The sequence below is a fragment of the Lissotriton helveticus genome, chromosome 6 (genome assembly GCF_964261635.1).
Source record: "Lissotriton helveticus chromosome 6, aLisHel1.1, whole genome shotgun sequence".
Lineage (NCBI taxonomy): Eukaryota > Metazoa > Chordata > Amphibia > Caudata > Salamandridae > Lissotriton > Lissotriton helveticus.
This window is the reverse complement of record NC_136067.1, coordinates 1,007,079,634-1,007,093,030: the sequence shown is the minus strand read 5'-3', so window position 1 is coordinate 1,007,093,030 and position 13,397 is coordinate 1,007,079,634.

Below are 13,397 nucleotides of genomic sequence, written 5' to 3'. Positions count from 1 at the left end.
TAACTCTCTCATTTTAAAAGGTAAAATACCGGGATCTGATCTCAGGGAGCTTACAAAGGGCTCGATGTATATATCAAACAGAAGAGGGGAGAGAGGACAGCCCTGCCTCGTGCCTCTTGAGATGTAAAACCAGTCTGTCAATCCCGCATTAATCAGGACTTTAGCCCGGGGGCTCTTATATAAGGTCTTAACTCCTTCAGTGAAAATATGTGGGAACCCAAACCTTTTCATGGTCTCCCGGAAGAAAACCCAATTAACCTGATCAAATGCTTTTGCAGCATCAATGGCTTCTATGGTAAGTGGCAGTCCCCTCTCCTCCATCAATTGCCCCTATCACTTGGAACGAAAGTTCATTAAGTTGTCGGCCAGGTATGAACCCCCTCTGATCTGGGTGGATGATTGTCTTAACAACTTTTGATAGCCTAGTTGCTAGTATTCCAGAGAATATCTTAAGATCAGAGTTTAGGAGTGAGATCGGTCTGTACGACTCAATCTTTTGGGGATCTTTATTAGGTTTTACTATTAGAACAATAGTAGCCTCCGACCATGAAAGTGGAATGTCGCCTCCCTGTAGAAGAATTCTGTTAAAAAGTGACTTAAGCACAGGGAGTGTTTCCTTCAAATTATCCGCATACACCTCTGTCGGCAAACCGTCAGGGCCAGCGGCTTTGCTCCGGCTCATCTTCTTCATCTGTAACCTTATCTCCCCCTCTGTGATCTGACTAGCTAACATAATCTTATCTCATTCACACAGATGTGGCAACTCTCTCGGACTGAACCAAGCCTCAACATCTTCTATTCCAAGAGAGCTATCTTCCTGATATAGCTCCCTCATAAACCCCCTTCCTTCCTCCCTGATCTCTTCTTCCTGAGTTATCAGTGCCGCTGAGTCTCGCTGGATCAAAGAATCAATGTTATTCCTGCTTCTCTCAGTCCTCGATTTCCAGGCCAGAAGGGCACTGCACTTCTCCCCATACTCAAATTCTTCAATCTGCTGACCTCCCACCTATCTTTAATTACTTTATTGTTTCTCGCTTTAAATGCTGATTGAAGTTCAACGAGTTCTTTCTCTAACTTCGGGATATTATCCCTGTCTGAGAGGGCAGCTCGTTGTAGTTGTGATTCTTTTCTTTTTATAGCTTCGAGATCTTCAATATCTCTTTTCTTAATAGATCTTCTTTTATAAATCATCTGTGAGCTCAATATACCTCTAACATACGCCTTAAAATAATCCCAGACTGCTTGCTTTGAAGCTGTACCTATGTTAAAATTGAAAAGCTCATTAATATTTTCTTTGATCTTAAACTTAATTTGATCATCTAATAGAAGTGTTCTATCCAGCGTCCATCTTAGTTCTAAGAGCCTGATCTTAACGTTTATTACTAATTCCAGCACTGAGTGATCGGAAAGACCAGCTGGAATGTGGGAGACGGACACTATATCTGGCATTAATATACAATCTACTAAAAAGTAATCAATTCTCGTGTATTGATTGTATTTTTTACTGTAGAAAGAGTATTCCCTAACCGCACCATATTTAATTCTCCAAACATCCTGCAGATTAAAATCTTTCATAATATTTGTAAGAGCTAAGAGAGAATTCTTCGGAGCACAGTATTTAGCTCTAGAGGTGCGGTCTAATTGAGTGTCAAAGACCAGATTAAAATCTCCACCTAAAATTAGCGGTGCAGTGTATTGTAATAGAATACCCCTTAGTTTCAGAAGAAAACTAGAATTATCTTCATTAGGACCATAATACACTACACACGTATATAGAGCACTATCTATAGAGAGAACTGCCACCAGCCATCTACCAGATTGATCGGTGTCCCATTTATGGACCTTGATCCCCTTCCTGGATCTAATAATAATAGCCACCCCCCTAGAGATTCCCTTCTGCTTGGAACACAATACCTCCTGAACCCAACCTAGTTTACTAAACACTTGTTCACAAAGTCTAGCCTCTAAGTGGGTTTCCTGTAAAAGGTAGACAGAAGCTTCTGAATTCTTTAGGTATTCACAGACCCTGGCTTGTTTTCTCCTGCCACCTATGCCATTAAGGTTCCAGGAGAGAACTTTATTACCGGTTACCCTGCTAACAGCCATAGTCATAACTAGGCCTGAACCTAAACGGACCCCCCTTCCAGAGCTCTAACCAACGTACTAATTCTACCATATATGAGGAAATTTTTTCATTTTCATCCCCCCTTGACCCCACCCTAACCCCCCCCCCCAGGGAACCCTCACAATTTTACCAGGCGCTGGTTTCGCCTTTAGTGAACCCCGTACCAGCGACACTGCGGCTTCATCTATTCAACCATAGTGGATTTACTATTTTTATATTCCCCCCTTCTTTTTTATATATATATATATATTTTTGTATTTCTTATTTTTTTCCCCTTATATCTTTCCCCCACCAGAATTCAAGTGAAGCATTTTTTACGTAATGGTGTTTTTATACAGACTTATATGTGCCAATCGACTGCTGTTCCTTTTATTACCCTACTCCTATCCTCAATCCATCTACACCTATCCCCAAGATAATTCCAAACCCACATGACTGCTTAATTACTTTCTCATCAAGATCAAAAGGTCGTCAACTTCCTCTGGGTGATTACAGTTATACATTTTATTGTTCCACATGACCTTCAGGAGGGCAGGAAACTTCATCTGTACCTGCGCACCCAAGGACCTAAGTTCTGGCATCCTGGAACCTAATTCCCACTGCCTCTGAGCTGTCCGACCCCCTATGTCAAACCGAATTTGGTAAGGTTTGGCCCGATGATGGAGGGTAGATCGTGAGAGGCACCTACTCAAAATCAATTCTTTAATGCTGTAGGTTTGAAAGTTGACAAGAATTTTTCAGGGTGCTTTTCGATCGGAGTGCAACCTAAAAGGGTCCCTATGCACCCTCTGTATCTCTGCTTCAAGATCAATATCCAAACGATCTTTCAATACCCCTTCTCGTAACAGTTTACAAACAAACTCCTTAATGTCCTCTACTTCCTCTCCCTCAGGGATTTTCAGGATTCTAAATTTGTTTCTACGAGATTGAATTTCCAACCTTTCCATGTCCATCATAAGAGACCGATTTTGTGCTTTTAGAGTTGCAATGTCCTTGGAGTTATCCCGCGTAGACTCTGATAGTATAGAGACCTTACTCTCAAGGGAGTTGGTTCAGGTAGATATATCATCTAATTTAGACTCCAAGAGGTCAAACCTATCATGGAGACTTTTTTGATTAGACTCCGAGACTTCGAACTTACACAAAAGATCTTCCCGTAGTGACTTAAATAGAGAGCCGATCCTGTCTCCTTCATACTGAAGGCTGGCAGCACCCATTTCCTGCTCAGAGGCGGACTCAGCTTGGGAAGTCGACTGGACCTGAGCCTGAGTCTGTGTCAAAGTAAGAGCCTGAACCTGAGCCTGGGCCACTTCCGGGGACTGTATTAAAATATTCTTAGGGTCAGCCACAACCGGGGTAAAGGTGGGATTTGGGGACTGTACTACACCTGGAGTCCCATGTACTAGGGATAGTGAGACAACAACCTCACTGGGATCAGCTGGTGCAACTGGTGCCGGTACTGGTAGAGGTGCTGGTGCAGATGCAATGTCGACAGAAACAACAGACTGTCCTGCTTCCATATTCGATAGACCCTCCACCTCCTGGATTAACCCAAGGGGGGCATGCCGATTTCCTGTCGTCGGAATCAATGGGTCCGGATCTTGACTTTGTAACTCAACCTCCGTTGCCGTTCCCCCCATTGAGTCCTTCTATTGCTCCATAGGCTTAAAGTAGGTCTTAAGTGAGGGGGTATTCTTGTGAAACTGCAACTGTTGCGACTGCTTATTGCTCCCCCCTTCTTAGCCCCCCACTTTTTCTTCTTCTTATAGGGAGTTAATGGAGTTGGGCCCCCTTTTCCACTCTGTCTTCAGAGTCCAGAACCCCCTTTGATTTAAGGTCCTGTGTTGATCTCAATTGATATCTATTTCTGCTCCTCGACCCCTCCGCTTCAGTCCTACTTGGAATGCTGCCAACCACCGGGAGAACTGACCCAGAATCTTCCCCCACGGACTGCTCAGTTTTATCTGGGGTGCCCTCCCTCTCACCTGAGGAAATAATCTGCCGGTTTGGAAGGGCTGCCGCCTGCAGCTCAAACTCCATGCAGCCGCCCCCTCCTGGAACCACCTTACCGGTGTTCAACTTGAAGTGGGACGAAGCAGATGAAAATCTCCCCCAGCAGACAGGGCCCCTGAACTGAATGTGCAGAAGCGCCATCCGAGCGTGGGACCACAGATTCCACCGATGATTTCTGACCAGGGGGGCCGCCTCTACCTCCTCCGTTGTGGCCGTGATCCGCGTAAAGCCGTCCTGCCGGCAGATTGAGCCGTCGAGATTCGGGACTCCCATGCGGTTCAGGGTCCTAACGCCCCAGAGCGCTATGGCGTGTTACAGGGCTGAAACGAGAACAACAGAGATATCTGGTGCAATGGCATCGTACAGCCCCCAAAAATTATACCATATCTCACCGCTTCTATACGGAGAGAACCGCCATGAAAAACCACTTTTCTTTGCCGCTTTCGCCGCCGACAGTGCCGCCGGTCTCGGAGCGCCGCGACCTGCATTAGCCTGCCGCCGCCATGTTCCCTTGTGGTCAAATGCATTTCTCAGTCAGACATGTTTAAGATATGACCTAACATTTCTCAGAAATGTTAGGTCATATCTTAAACATGTCTGATACGAGTAGTATTGTACATGTATTTAAGACAATTTTTTCGGGACTGTTAGCACCTTTTGAAGCAGTCTTAGGAATATCTATGAACTTCATGCACTCTGTGTTTGGCAGACTGCCTTTCATTTTGGGACTCGCAGCAGGGATACTATTTTTGCTCCTTCTGCTCCTTCTGCTCCTTTTGCTCCGATATGGCACGCCAAATCACCAGCGATACCCAGTTCACCGTGGAGAACACTCTTCTGGTGAAGAAGTGTCATGAGCGCATAGTCCAAATTTTGGGATTAACTCACTTAAGGGAATTAAAAACCACATGGTTTATGTCATTCAGACCAATCTGGCAAGATTGCATTTGACCTGTTTTAAGATACCTGCTATGTGGAGAAGAATACGAGCTAGACATTTGTCTCACACTCCCATCAGTCATGCCAACGGATGTTGATACTTTGCTGGACCCGGTAAAGGCCCATGCGCAGTGTTGTCCCCAGCGGCTACCAATTCTGATGAAGGCATTCATTGAGATCTCACAGACGCAAAATGCTGACGGTGAGGTATGAGAGGAAAGCGGCACACAGATACCATCCAATTCGAACATTGCTAAAGCGACCAACGCTGGCGGCGATGCTTCACATCTATGTGCGATTAATCTTCTTAACGAGGTAATCCAACTTTCACCTACAATGGTAGACAAAGTCTTACCAGACTTAGAAGACTTGATGTTTTCTCCAAACAATAACACTGACTTTTGATTAGGCACGCAGTGTCCTGAAAGACTCTGAATTCGACCTTCGTTTTTCAAAACAAAATTCGAACTTTGGAACTCTATTTTTTTCTATCATAAAACTTTTGTTTTTCCAAATTTGTATTTTTCATTTTTTGGCACAAAGTAATCTGCTTAAAGTAGAACTATTCATAGAGAACTAGAATTCTTTGAAAAACCTCCAAGAGACAATATTTGACCTTCATATTTAACCAGTTTATATAATCTGCCATGGAATGGTTTTGATTTTTTTTCTGTATTTAAGAGCCATTTCATAAATGTATTTCATGATTCATTCGGATGGCATTTTCAAATGTCATCTATATGCTTTGAATGAAACATTGATTTAAATGTGCACAGCACATTTGCTTTTCGTGTACAACCGGTACCAATGCATTTTTATTTATTTTGGGTGGGTTTTAACACATCATGTTTAGATATGTTTTAATGAGTTTAGAACATAAGAAAGTGGAGTGGGTGTTGTGTGGCGTTTTAAGTTCTGAGTGAATTTTCCCGATTCATGCCCTTTTGTTCACATTGCCCTTATATAGGCATAGAAATCAATCCCTTATTTAGGCATAGCCCATGCTACCCAAATACAGGCATGGCTACTTCCACCCATACCAAACGTCACAACAATTTCTTCGAAAACAAGCTTAAGCAGTCAGGGACTTCCCCTTGCTTGAATATTGATTTGTCCAAGAACTCAGTTACTTTACAAAGAACAACTATTCCCTAGGGTTTCTTTCCTGACGTTCATATGCCCGACTTTACGTCAAGCTATGGCATTCCTAAACACCTCAAAGGTATAATATGCCTTCACTTGCTATGGCAAACTACGGTGGTTCGGAGAAGTTCGACTATCTACTTGCCCGATGCAGCTCGCTACAGCAAGTGCAGAAGGAAGCCGACTCTCCACCTGACGAACTGATCAAGAGGCTGCCTTTCTCCTGCCGAGAATCCAGCTCCAGTGTTTCTAAGCTCCCCTTGCGGGGTGTTGGGAAATGGAGTCCTGAGACTGAGAAACCAGACCTCCTTCATTCTAAACTAAGGTATGGAGCGGATTAGAACCTAGAGAAACCTTTGGTAGATTCTTGGCAAAGAAAAACTAAACCTATGCTACACAATACTTACTTCTTCCCTCATACTATACTTAGGTTAGGTTAGGTACATTGGAGTAGGCGTATTTTAGAAGCACCAGTCGAGTACTTTAGCCTGTATATTTATGTATGTATTTTTTATATGGCTTAGAAACCATACAATGCTTTTACAGTATTATTTTATAATACTATTCTTGCTGTACGCATTATACGTTGCAGTCTGCATAATGATTGTAGCAGTCCACTTTTCTTGTATGAGAAAGAAGACTCTTCAATAAACCTTTTTATTGAAAACGCCCGTCTCTCTATTTCTCAACAACTCTGTTGAAACGAAGCATGCACGATTGAATGAGTGAAATACTTATCTATTGTTTCTACAACTCTGAGAGATATATTTCTTAATCTTGGGAAACATCGTTGTCATGTTTATGCGGTTGTCAGAAACTAATCCCTTCTTTTGAATTCGAGAAAGTTTCTAGTGACCTCTGAGCTAACTGGCACTCATTATTAAGTTTAGTATATTCGATAGTGACCTAGTCAACCTCAGTCCTACGTCTAATCTATAGGATATACTATTCCAATGCGCAGAGCCTATTGGTAATATAGGAACTACACTAACTACACTACATGTACTCCTTTAATTGCTGCAATCGGAGTTTGATTTTCTGGTGCTAAAAAGAGAACCACATCATCGGCATACAATATCATGTTAAGTTCTGAGGAAACATTAGGACAAGCATTAACTTGTTTGCCCCTTGCAAAATATCTTTAAAAGTGGTCTGTACAGATAGCAGAAAATAAGACCTATCTTATCTCTCTTTGAATACTGATCTTTCCATATAAATTGCCCACTAGCATCAAAGCTGTGGTAAAGCCTCCATCGAATTCCTGAGCACCCATTTAGACTGGGACACACAATTCATGGCTTCCAGAAAGTTCATTAGAAACATAGTTCACCAGGTTGAGAAACCTTCTACAAATGTAATTTATCAACTTTGGTATAATATATGCCCTCCTAAAAATAATGAATATGTGATGCGAACACCATCCCAGGAATGAAACCTGAAAGATTTGGGTTGACCAGACAACAAATTGTTCTTGCCAGACTTGCTGTATATACTTTTGTAAAAATCTTGTAATCTACATTCAATAAAAGAATTAGCCTGTAGGAACCACATGACTAAGAGCCTAATTACAATGTTGGGCCGAAATCCTCGGACCAGCGGTATGATGCTTTCCACCTGATATGCTAGGTTTAGAGTCTGACTGCTGTATTAGGATGATGGTGGTCGGAGATAAACCTGCAGGGGATTGTGACATGGTTCCGACAGGCTCAAGGAGCCCATTGGTCTGTCAGACAGACCGCATAATTGATTAATGACGGCTGCTCCTTCATTAGGATTATGATGTTGGTTTCGACAGCCATTCTATGTCGGCCTTTCCAACATGGAAAGCCTGTTGTAAAGCGACACTGTGGGCCTTTAGCAGGGTCCCCTAGCCCTCTGCAAATAGGTTCCCTCTTAAACATCTCTGCACCGTGTGTGCAGGGATGTTTCAAAACAATTTTTCTCAATGGAAGATTGTGCTGAGGGCTTTTTCCACCGGCTTCCTAAGCTTCCATTGAGAAATGGAGGTGTGGGACCACACTACGGGTGGTCGTATCAAAATACTGTGGTCGGAACCGCTGATCTGAGGTGGAGCAGTTCCTTTGCCCGAAATCGTAATAAGGCCCTAGGGGCTAGATGTAGGTAATTCCCATTTACAGACTCTTAAATACCGAATTTTACCGATTCGGTATTTAAGAGTCTGTAAATGGGAAGGGGGCAGATGTAGGTAATTCCGAATTCAGGAAAACCGAATCTGTAAGATTCGGTATTTACCGATTCGGTAAATACCGAATCGGTATTGCCCATTGATCCCTATTGGCCTTGAAGCCCATAGGAATCAATGGGCAATACCGATTCGGTATTTTCCGAATCGGTAAATACCGAATCCTGCAAGGGTGCAAGGGGTGTCACTTTGACACCCTCTAGCACCCCAAGTACAGGCTTGTGTGACATGTGGCACACATACATGCCCTAAGGGCATGTCTGTGTGTCAAATTGCACAGGTGTGCATGCACAGATGTGCATACACACCTGAATTCGGTATTTTACCACACAATAGGATTGTGTGGTAAAATACCGACTCTTAAGGGCCTGTGGCACTGTAAACTGTGCCACCTACATTTGGAATTACAGAATCAGTATATTTACCGATTCGGTAATTTACCGAATCGGTAATTTTACCGAATCGGTAAATATACCGATTCTGCAATTTTCAGCCCCCTACATCTGAAAACCCTAATACCGGTCGGAAACGGCCGGAATCGGCCGTTTCTGACCGGTATTAGGGCTCCTACATCTGGCCCTAAGTGTCTTATCCTGGTGTAAGGAAAGTTATCTATGCCCCCTATTTTAAACGAAGGTGGGAATTTCCTACATGAAATATTAGTAGTGAATACTAATTTTAGCTGTGGCATCAAGAGGGCCCTAAAACAATTTTTATAGTTCCCTGAAAAATCTATCTTCAATCACAATCAATTTTTAGGGGAGGTTATTGATCTTACTTTACCACTAATCACTTCTTCCAAGACAGATTTGGGGCCCGATTCACCGAACTAACTTAAGACAAAATCCTAAACTTACTACCATTTTGGTATTCACAGAAGGCACTTACTAATTTTGGTATTCACAGAAGGCACTTACTCATTTTGTTATTCACAGAAGTTAGGAGTCCTAACTTCAGGACTCCAAAATGCTTTCTGTGATTACCGAAAGTCTTAAAGTTAGGATTTTTCTCAGTTTAGGAGTAGTAAAGCCAGGACTCCTAACTTTAGGACTCCTTAATGCCTTATGTGAATACCGAAAGTCTTAAACTTAGGATTTTCTCAATTTAGGAGTAGTAAAGTTAGGACTCCTAACTTTAGGACTCCTAAATGCCTTCTGTGAATACTGAAAGTCCTAAAGTTATAAAAATCCTACTAAATGAGTATATCCGGAGGAGTTTAATGTTAGTCACCTCCGTTGCTTTATCCAGAATGAGTTCTTTCATTCTAAAGTCCTTAAAAGCACACCAATAGTACATGTGCTCTTTCCCTTAATATGTTTTTGAAAAGGCATGTGGGCTCTGGCATTGGACAAATCTATATTTTTTCAATTAGAGCCCAAAAGTAAATTATCTTTCAATCGATCAGTTGGAACCTTCTCCACGGTTTTTACTATGTCATCGCACTTGAAAGATCGTGTTTGAAAATTGTTCAAACTACTGACCTAGCCCCTATAGCTGTGCCGTAATTTCCTTTAACTCCCTTTTAGAGAACTCCTGACCCGCAGTAATTTTTGAACCATCTCATAAAATGTTCTGTAACATTACTGTCAAGGAGGAGACTGTTGGCCTGCAATAGCTCTTAATTTTTTCTTTTCCTGCTTTTTTTGTGTCTTCTTTTCCTTTGACTCTGGAGTTCCAGTTGACGTGCACTTTCGTAAGAAATCTGAGTCCAATAAGTTACGCATCTGTAATATGGGTAATGAAAATCTATGGTACTAAGTAGAAGAAGGCTTGGAGAACCATCTGGGTCTCCTCTCATATTTCTACGTGCTAGTGGCCAAAACCATTTTTACATTACTTTTTCAGCTGTTGCTGCTACTTTTCTTCGCTTCAAAGAAGAGTTCCATGTTATCATGGAAGTTCTTGTTATACAGTTACACTGGACAAAATCAAGGCAAACCATTGGTCATGGGGATTTGAGGCAGAATTTCACAGTAAAATGTTATTTAAGAAGGTGAAATTTAAGATCCTTAGAAGCCTACATGAAGAATAGGCACTCTGAATGATGCATATAAAATGTAGAGGGGAAACTGGATGAGTATTGCTGAGGATGAACCAGTTGCTCCATGTAGAATCAACAGAAGTGAGTATGGATTGGAGACACAATGAGATTCAGGAGGTGTCTCAGTTGCTAGGGCACAATGCTTTACTTTCCTGTTTTGAACTAACAGTGAAGTTTGGTATTGGGATTCAAATCAAATTCTTAAGGTATCTTCATCTAATATGCACTATCGTAATCGCCAGGAAAGAAGAGTGTTTAATTTGACACTTCCTCTATCTTGCAACTATGGCTTTGTAGCACTGCTGTATACATTTTAATCAGTCATATCACAAAAAGAATAACAATTTGGGGACAAGATTTGCAAACAGAATTCTCAGATTTTGAGTTTCAGGAAATACATCTAGATATACACATCCTTGAATTAGCTTACAACTATGCTGCATTTAATATTATCAGTAAATAGCCTTTTACACATAATGTTAGGAGTTAGGAGACCATTGTATGTGGTGTCATATGGAAGTGGACTTCAGGATCAACATTCATTGGGCGTGTTCTGCAGTGGATATTTTCTAGGAACCAGTGTATTAATTTTGTGGGAGCCAGTTTATGCGAAAATGGGGATAACATGGGAAGTGCCATTATGGAGAGAAGGTGCACTGTAAAAAATAGCTCTAGTGATACAAAGTTGACTTTTTATGTTCCCATTGTCCCATATTCTCTAAGCACTTACAGCCACATTCATCAAACTAAAATCGGCTCGCAAAGGGCCAGATTCTGAGAATCTGGCCCTTTGCAAGCGCTATTTCTGCATTTGGGATTCATCATCCCAAATGCAAAAATCGCAATTCTAGAAATCGCTAAATTGCGATTAATTGCATTTAAGGAATCTCAATTTGAGATTCCTTAAATGCAATTCATGAACCATTTTAAAATTGCAAATTCGCAATCTGGGGGCGCTATTTACCGCGAAGTCTAACACCGTGGTAAATAGCAAAAACTTTGAAAAATGCACTAAAGTGCATTTTTCAAAGTTTCATGTTGCGCACACACATGCCTTAAAGGCATGTGTGTGCGCAACATATGTGCACACATCAATTTATGGGGTGCAACAGGGTGTCCTTTGGACACCCCTGCACCCTTGAAATCGCAATCTCAATTTGCGAATCGCTAATTGCAATTAGCAAATTGAGATTGTCTTCCCATTCATTCATATGGGCCTCTAGGCCCATATGAATGAATGGGGAGATATTCCTTAATTGCGATTCGCAATTCGCGAGTCGCAATTAAGGAATTATTAGTAATCGCTATTTTTTAAGTGATTTCTTGATGAATAGCATTTTGCTATTCCTTAATAGCGAATCGGTATTTTTCGCTCTTAAGGAATAGCAAAATGTGTTCTTGATGAATCTGGGGGCTAGAAACATATACATATGTTGCTACCTTCAGTGGATAAATGACTATGTAAAATGAAGAAAATAATGTGGTTAGAGACAAATGTTTATAAGGGTATGGGCTGGGGCTTTAGGTTTCAAAAGATTTGGGGTACATTTCAGGAATGCACAAGTAACCTAAGTGAAATGGGTTTTATTGCAGTAGTAAATACATTGCATTCCACATTAATTTATGTTCTTTTTTTATTGTAACAGATTTATATTCTTCATCCTCTTGCCTGCTCAAATTATTAACAAGAGGAATATATTTTCTTTGTGTTTTTTTATTGATGGAGTAGCAAAAAGTGAAACACACAAAATATTTGTCACAGTAAAGAGAAAGAAGCAAAATGTCATTTAAGAGTTCCATATGATAAAATCATGTTCCTAAATATTTTTTACCAAAATATCGTTTCCAAAACATCTTTTCCATTAACATTACTTTTCTATGTTGATTATTACTGGTCTTATCAGAATTGATGATACAGTAAGATTTATAAAACCAGTTACTTCTACTCCTTCTACTCCTTCCATAACCTTTATGTAAGTGACCCTATCATTTTAAAATAAAAACAAAATACTACTTGATTAAATGTAGAGGGCCCAAAAACCTCTGGTGTGTAACAAGTTCTTCCCTGAAGGTCCACAGGAGCTCTAAGATTCTTCCAATGTCAGCCAATTCAGCAAAGCCAAATGTTCGTGCAATAGGGAATCAGGAGTATTACTTTTCAGAGCTCAAAGGAGATAAAAGGAAAGTTTAAAGCTGTCTGTAAGAGTCCATTGCATACACCAGACATTCATGGAACCACACTTAAGCTGCCTAAAATCAACTCAACAGAATAAATGAGGACCCCCCCCAAAGAAAAGAACCAGAGTCTTAAAAACCATAGACAATGAGGGAAAATAATAATGACGAATTCTCTGTACAGTTTGTACAAATGTACCCAAAGCTCATGCCTAAGGTTTATGGGCCTGATGTACGAAAGAATAGTGACTCGCAAAGCAATTGCGAAGTGGTTTGCGATGAGAGTGTGTGCTCACGTTTGTGTGTGCTTTTGCATGTCTGTGCTTGTGATGGTGTGTGCATGCTGGATTTGTTACTCTCTGGTGGCTGCTGTCCTGGATATTGACTCTAACTGCCAGATGCCTGACCTTGGGATGGCCACCAGTGTACAGTACAGTCCCCTGCCTGACCCCAAGATGGCTACCATAGTGGTCCCCTCCACGTTGTTTTACTTCCCTGGGACAATTGGGCATTGACCAGACCATGAACCTATCCCCTAACCTGATTAAACATCTGGACTTGGAACCTGCGGAACTTACCCCAGACTGTGGAGACCAAGCGATTTGGCTGATGCCCGGTGGAGCTACCATATAGCTAAAGAGGAGATGGGTTTTGGACTCCCCCCCCCCGCCGTCACCTACCCAGCGGGACCTTGGGCAGATTTTCCCCTTGTCTCTACGTCCTATCTTCCTCCTACACCTTTACCCTATCCCCTTACC